Source organism: Giraffa tippelskirchi, chromosome 7 (genome assembly GCF_054371585.1).
Source record: "Giraffa tippelskirchi isolate mGirTip1 chromosome 7, T2T-mGirTip1v1.2.pri, whole genome shotgun sequence".
Classification (NCBI taxonomy): domain Eukaryota; kingdom Metazoa; phylum Chordata; class Mammalia; order Artiodactyla; family Giraffidae; genus Giraffa; species Giraffa tippelskirchi.
Window position 1 is genome coordinate 117,189,849 of NC_137281.1, and position 8,222 is coordinate 117,198,070.

General features: G+C 41.2%; 1 pseudogene across 1 annotated transcript; it reads right to left on the reverse strand.

Moving 5' to 3' along the window:
• Positions 1 to 1,431: 1,431 nt before the first annotated feature.
• LOC145514870 (protein SET pseudogene) lies at positions 1,432 to 3,594 on the reverse strand (annotated as a pseudogene). The gene has a single exon (XR_014060519.1). The product of XR_014060519.1 is annotated as a protein SET pseudogene (transcript).
• Positions 3,595 to 8,222: the final 4,628 nt, after the last annotated feature.

The following is an 8,222-nucleotide window of genomic DNA, read 5'->3' on the forward strand; positions in this document are numbered from 1 at the left end:
AGGCCTCTCACTCCTACCCTTCTTGCCAGATCAGAGGGTCATCTAGGTCTGATGTGATAGTCTCTAAGCTTTCTGTCCTTCTCTTAAAGTTTACTTGCAAAAATTCTACTTTTGTCCTCCTTTCTCTTCCTGATTTCTGATTTGTACTTTCTCTCCCTCTCCTGTCTACCTTTTTAAACTGTCTCTTACAGATGTGATTTTGGGTTACTCTACACTGTGAATGGAATTCTATTTCATGAAAAGTCTTAGCGGTAAAACTCCCATGTTAAAAAACTTTATACAAGGGGTACTAACATTAAAGAGGGATTATTGTCCCTATAATCTTTCTAACTCAGACTTAACCCTAAGAGAGTGCTTATCCTCAAAATACTTTATTTTTAAATAAAATGAGTTTTTATCATTACAAAAATAACATGGTAAGATTGTGCAAATTCAGGCAATGCATAAAAGTATAAAGAAGATAGTTAAGCTCACCCCATATGCCTATGCCCTTCTGATGGAGTCACAGGAAGTAGTAATGATGACTAACCCAGCAGCTTCCCTTAGACATGTACTTCAGTGATAGGGAAACTAAGTCAATACTTTTGAATAGCTTCACAAGTTAGAATTCTCCCTATGGAAAAAAGATGGAAATACTTGACATGCATGCATCCATTCTTCTTTCTACACCTTGGCAGACATCGCTAATTGATCACGTTGCTTTATCACCGAACTGCTAGGCAGCCACTAACAAGCCTTTGAAATGGCATTCAAGATGAAATCTCTTTACCATCCTTGCTTTTTGCTGACACTGAGCCATTTAAATGCTTTGAGGAATTTTATTGAATTTTCTGCTGATACCCAAGAGTTCAGGGAAAGCACTCCCAGGTGTACAGTGTGGCGCCTTGTATTCTCTTTTCTTTTTTTTTTTTCCCATAAGAACAGAGTCTTTAAAGATCTTTTTTATATAGCAAGATTCGTCATCTAGATTTATATCTTTCTTTGGCTTTTGATAACACTGGAAACCAACAAACAAGACATCTTTGTATGATAAAGGGCTGTTTCACGCTCAACAGTGACTGATCCAATGCTTGCAGGTGTGAACCTCTATTATATGTGGTTTAGATCTGTATAGTGGAGTGGAGGCAGGACCCTGTCCTTGAAACTGCCAGTCAAGTCTTACATATGTATCGAGTTCTGCAATGGAGATTGCCCATTGCCAATGAAACTGAATCCCTTTCTAAGGTGGCAGCTGGTGTGCCTACTCCTTTGTTACATGCCTAATTGACTCTTTCTCACACTCACAAAGAACTGATTGCTTTCTCTCTTGTGAATGTATCACCCCAAATAAGTGTTTGCAGGTTGGAGAAGATTGAGTCATCTCTTTATCCCACTCCCCATATCCAATCCCAGAGTAAGTCCTGTTAAACCTTCCTGTAAAATGTACCCTGCTTTTGTTTTTTTTTTTTTTTTTTTTTTGTACACATTTAGTTTTATTGTAACAAAGCAACTTGTACACTTTTAACGTTTAAAACTGAGCATCATCTTTCCTTTCCAGTGAAACAAAAAGAAAAATTTTAAAATAAACAGGAACAAAATTACAATAGAGAATGTCAATTGCAAATAAGATCCTACAGGTTCTGCTGATTCTCCCATCGAGTGGCAGGGCTTAAGTCATCATTAGGAGAGAATTTATTTTAAAAGTGTCATCTTAAACTGCAAGGATGTCCGTTAAACATCACAATTAAACATGCCAAAGGAGAAGCCATGTTGTCAAAATGCCCACTTAACCCACCCAAACATCTCAAACCCACCCTTTGCTGACCTTCTATAACCCCATTTTTTAAAGTTTTTTTTCTTTTTTTAAACAAGAGAAAGTAGACAGATACATGTTGGTAAATGCTAACTGTCCATATTCACATAGAGACACAGTGTAATCTCTGAGCCCAATATACAGAGAAAGGAGGAAAAAAGCTAGAATTCTATGCACTACTACACAGGGGCCTAGCACCCTCCAGCTTCCAGCAGAGCTAAGGGAGCAGAAGGTTTTTCTTTTTTTCCCACAGAGCATGGTGGTGTTGATTCCATAGTTTTTGTTGAGACAGGAAGGGATAAAAATGAATTTGGAACAGAAAGGAGTAGAGATTCTTTTCCCACTGAATTCTGCTCAAGGTATTCCCCCCCCCAATAAGTTGTGAACCATGGTATAAAGGAGAAAAGAGACCTCAAAAACAGGGCGACTGAGCACAAGAGGAGGAAAAAAAAAAAAAAAAAAGACTGCAACTTGCTCCCAGGGACTGGAGAAAATTAAAAAAGGTTGGAATCCATCATTGTTCCATTAGTCATCTTCTCCTTCATCTTCCTCTCCTTCCTCCCCCTCATCATCATCTTCATCTTCTTCACCTTCATCCTCATCCCCTTCTTCATCAATATCTTCCAATCCTTCTTCCTCTTCATCATCGTCATCATCCTCTTCTCCTTCCCCTTCCTCATCATCCATGTCAGGAACCAAGTAGTACTGTAATGGATTTGGCCAAATATCATCTTTGATGACCTCTCCTAACTCATCTGCACCTGCATCAGAATGATCAGTAAACCAGGTGAAGAAGCTTTCTGGTTCCTCATGCTGTCTCTTCCTGCTGGCTTTATTCTGTGTTTGACTTGATCGTTTCGTCAAATCCTTTCCAGATTTCCATTTGATTTCAGTGGACTTTGAAGATGGATCACCACTCTCATTCAGATGAAATTCTTTGGAGAGAATTTTATTTTCGAAGTAAGGGTTTTCATCAAAATAAAAATCTATTCTGTAACCTGATTTAATGTCTTCAAATTCTGTCACTTCAACTCTTGTCAAATAATGCAGCGCCTCCTCATCCTCCTCCCCAAGCAGTGCAGACACTTGTGGATGGTTAACAAATGTTGTTACCCCAAAATTTGGGATTTTGGCGATCAATTCTGACCTCTTCTGAAAAAATGGTTGGCGGAGTTTGTTATATTTCTGTTCTACTTTCAAAATCTCCTCACTGGCTTGTTCATTAAGTCTGTCTATTTCATTTTGTACTTCATCAATATGTTCAATTGCTTCTTGCTGTTCTTTTTCTGAGGTCTCGTCGGCCCCGTCGTGGTTGGAGTTGAGCTCCTTTTTACTGACTTTGGCCGCCGGCGCCGACATGGTGCTGCTCCGCGGTCGGGGGGGGGGGAGCGGGGAGGGGGAGAGAAGGGAAGGCGAAGGGGGGGGCGGGCAGCGGCTTCCCCTCACGCCACACGCGCGGGCGCTCGCTCGGTCCGGCCGCCTCCTCCCGGCGCTCTTTCGCTCGCTCGCTGTCCCTCCCCCTGGGCTCGCGCGCGCTGCCCTCGCGGCCTGACGACGAGGGAGGGGCTGTGGTGAGGGGCGGGCGGCGTGCCGGGCCCCGGCCCGGGCTCCTCGTACCCTGCTTTTGAGCTCTTCTTACCTTGTGGCTCAGCTGGTAAAGAATCTGCCTGCAATGTGGGAAACCTGGCTTCAATCTCTGGGTTGGGAAGATCCCCTGAAGAAGGGAAAGGCTACCCACTTCAGTATTCTGGCCTGGAAAATTCCCTGGACTGTATAGTCCATGGGGTTGCAAAGAGTTGGACACAGCTGAGTGACTTTCACTTTCACTTTACCAGTCTCAGCCTGCCCCGTTCCATTGGCTCTTGCCTCCTCTGCTCACTTGCTGTGTAACCTTGATCAAATTCCTTAATCTTTCTTCCTTGCTCATCTGTTAATAAAGTACCAACCTCACAGGGTTGTATGAGGATTAGATGAGTTAAGATAAGTACTAGACAAGTACTAGAAAAGTGGCTGGCATATAAAGTTATCATTTCTGTGCTTCTAGTTCAAACTACTGTCATTTCTTGCCTGTACTAGAATCCCAGGGACGGGGGAGCCTGGTGGGCTGCCGTCTATGGGGTCGCACAGAGTCGAACACAGCTGAAGTGACTTAGCAGCAGCAGTAGCCTCCTAATTCCTCCTTCCACTTTTTTGCTCTCTGCACCAGCCACACCAGCCTTGAATATTCCAACTCTTCTTGTATGTTAGAGTTTTTGCCCACGTGATTCTTTCTCTCTTCTCAGAATTACCTTCTTTAAATGTTTGCATAGTTTGCTCCCTCACTTTATTCACATTTCTGCTAGAATGTTACCTTTCAAGGTGGCCTTCCTTGGCTGTTGAAACAAAAATAACCCATATCTTTCCCTGTTTTTTATTTTGCTTCCTGGCATCTTTCACTACCTGGCATTACACTGTATATGTACTTTTTTGTTTTTTTGTATTGCAATAAAGGCTCCATGAGAGTAGGACCTTTGCCTGTTTCAACCATGGCTGTATCACCTGTGCCTAGATTTCCAGGGCAGACTCTCAGAGCATACTACTGACATGACGTTTCATGCTCTCACAAATATATGTATCAAGCACAGACCATAGAGTATCCCTGTTAGAAGGGACCTCAGGGATCAACAAGACTAATATTCTTGTACAGATAAGCAACCTGAGGTCCAAAAGGATGAGATCTTTTTGAGTTTACACAATGGCTTGGGGTGAGTTTGGGGTAGGATAAAGGTCTCATGATGTATTGGGAAGGACATCGAGAATCCCAAATCCTCTCTGTATAAACTGTGCTGATTCTATGATAACCAGTTTGGGATTTTGGCTTATGCAGTGAGCTTTCTGACTTTCAGTCATCAGTAAGGACTTTTTGGAGGATTGGCAGGTTCAGCTCCGTAAGAGCCTGCTCTTTTCCCCTTAGCCATCGGATTCCTTGGGGCTTACTGGCACACATTTTCTGCTTATAGGTAAACTCCTGATCAGATTAACTCAATCTAGACACTGTACCTCCCTTTCTCTATTTCTTTGTTGACTGACCGTATTCTCACCTCTCCATCACTCTGACGGCTGACGAGGCACAGCCCTTAAAGCCTCCCCTCACCTTCAGACAGCTGGGACTCACCCTGAATGTGGGGTTTCTGGCCAACTTATCCCAGATTTGCATGTGGGATCCAGGCAGCCCCCTAAGTGTGCCCAGCACACTTAGATGCTGGTAGAGGCAAAAGTCCCAGGAAACTTAATCACAGACTTTGATCAACTTCCCTCAGAACAACAGCAAATATTTTTCCATGGTTAAAATGAGCATGTCATGGTATTCCTTGAACAAATTCCTGTGGCTGCAGGTCTAGCACTATGGACGACATCGCATTGTAGTCTTTCCCCTTTCCATACTTGTAGCTCCCTCTTCCAACAGTAAGAAACTTAGGTTCCCTTAATTTTTGACATAATTTTAGACATACAGAAACAGTTGCACAGATAGAACTGAGAATTTCTATACACTTCTCATCCAGTTTCCCCTAACATTGTTGTCTTGAATAACCCTGGTATATTTGTGAGAAGTGAAAAATTAACTGTAGTAATCAGACTCCAGACTTTCTTCATATTTTACTACTTTTTCCATTGATGCCCTTTTTCTGTTTTAATATCCAATCCAGGATACTGCCTGGCATTTAGCCCTCAAGAAAATTTTAAAGATACCGTCCAAATAGTCCTGAATCTGCAGCATGAATGTGAGGTATAAAGGCCCCTTTGCTGTGCCCTTTGATGTAAAATTCCAACCTATGCCCTTTCTAAATGAAACTGAATTTTATCTCAATTTGAAGGAGAGAGGTTTAGAGACATCAAGACATACTACTAGGAAAAGTCTTTGTGAAGTAGTAATTTTCTTTCCCACAAGTAATAAAATTTCAGGATCACAACGGTTTTTTACAAGAATGTGAATGATGTGGATGGTGATTTTATTATCACTGAGTGGGGTGAGCTGAGATGGACCAGGAGGACTTAACTCCCAGTAGATGAAAGGAGACAGGCTGGGTATTGAGAACTTTTAAATGTATTATTTTAATTGATGGACAGGGAAGCCTGGCATATTGCAGAGTTGGACATGACTGATTGAACTGAATTGTACAAAACGTGGTGCAGTCATTGTTCTCTTCATTTTGGAGTTGAGAAAATAATGTAGTTATGAAGTATTTTTAAAAGTTTTCAACGTTACATAGCAGTCGGCATCAAGGAGAAGAAGCATCAAACCTAACTTCCTGATTCCAAAGTTGTGCCCTGCAGCTGTGTCCCATGGCCATTGCCCACCATGGGATCAATCAGAATAGAATGTGTGTATGTGGAAGGACTTGTAACTTTCAAAGTGGAATAAAAAATGAGGATTACAACCATTGCAATTTTTAGTAATGTCCTAATTTGTTCTGTAGTCTTTTTTGATTCCTGCATGGGTGAATTTGCATACAGGTAAACCATATTTAGGTACCACATTTTGAAGGTAATTTGAGCGTATGCTTCATCCTAAAACATAAACTTTTTTGTTTTATGTGTTAGCAGAGTAGAAAGTCTTTATTTTTACCTATTGTGGATTTCTAGAAACTTATGTAACTGCTAAAAATCAGACAGCAGACTTAATATTATAAGAGGATTTCTGCTCACAGAATGCCAAAAATATACTACAGAATCCCTAATTGCATTTTGACTTTTAGACATTATGTTCAGTTCAGTCGCTCAGTCATGTCCAACTCTTTGCGACCATGACATTATGTTAGAGACTGTTAAAAATAATTTTGCTTAATATCTTTAATTTGTGTGTGTGTGTGTGTGTGTGTGTGTGTGTGTAGAAAGAGACTTGACCTCTCTTGTTTCAGTTTACTTACCACAGTACGCAACTAATGGTACAGTCCACTGAGCCTCTGGTTGAGGATAAAGATGCTTGCTGCTAACACATCTAGAAATAAACATTTTATCTAACTTGTATACCACCTATTACCTTCAGAAAAATACTTGACCTCTTTGGCCCAATGTACTCATCAGTAAAATGGAATCTAATAATCACACCTACCTGATAGGGTTGCTCTGATGATCCATTAGGATATTTGTCAAGCTTGTTGAACAACACTTGGCACATGTTAATAAATAGTAAGTGCTACATAAACTTTGTTAGATAAATAAGGCTAAAGCTTCATTACAGTAACAATGTAATTATAACAAACCTTCATTGATTTCTTTCTATATTGCCATGCTTTACCTCAGTACAGTGGAGGAAAGTAACTTGTCTTAGTTACACAGATAGTAAGAGCCAGGGTCATATCACAGCCCTGAATCTGAAGCCTGTTCTCCCTCCCGCTAAGCCTTCTACTCACCTAAGAAGATGAAGAGTTTAACCTTCCTCCAGCTTCCCTCCTCCCTGTTGCGCCCTTTTCCTTCTCTCTCATCTCAGAGTTGTCGAATCCCCTCTCTCTTTTCCAATGTTCACCTTGTAGATGATTCCCTCCTCCGAGACTCTGCCTTTTCCATCTTTTTTTCTCTCTCTAGTCTTTCTTTTCACCTGTGACTTCACCTCTTCTTCCACGTTTAGTACCCTCAGCTTTGAGTTCAGCCTGGCATAGGAGTCACATTCTAATCCCAGGTCTGCCCCAATTGTGTTCACTTAGACACACAGGTCCGAAGGTTCTTAAATCCTTCACATTGACAACAAAAGACAACTCCGAGTTTCCAATTCATTTATTGTGTAGAACAATTGAATGCATTGTCTAGACCTCTAGCATCTGAGCTTTGCCTGAAGGTGGAGCCTCAGCATCCATAACCAGGCAGTTAGCTTGGTCAGTATGTGTTCATTCCTTAAGAGTGCTGTGACATCCTCTTTTGCCCAGCTGGTTTAAACTACAACCAGCTTATCATTGAAACATTTTTCTCCCTCCATGTTTTGAGGGCACAAAGTAGCATGACGTAGTCCTTTAGGGTGTACACAAGAATATCATTCGATTTTAGAAGACTCACTATTAAAAAGTGTGTTTTTTCTTGTTCACAGTAGCATTACCTGAAAGCATTTGTCAGCTGGATCTTTTTTTGCATTAAACTAACACATAGTTCTCCGAGAAAAGAAACCGTTATGGAAAGAGGGGCAAAGAGAGAGAGAAACAGAGATTGATTGATTTATTAAGGGATAATTTTACAAAATTGTGGAGGCTGGAAAGTTCAAAATATATGGGGGAGGCTGGCAGGCTGTAGACCCAAGTGAGAGCTGCTGTATTGCAGTTTGAGTTCAAAGGCAGTTTGCCAGCAGAATTTTTTTTTTTTTTCCTACTCTGGAAGGTCATTCTTTATTCTCCTAAGGCCTTCAGCTGATTAGTTGAGAACTACCAACATTACAGAGGATAATCTGCTTTGTTCAATGTCT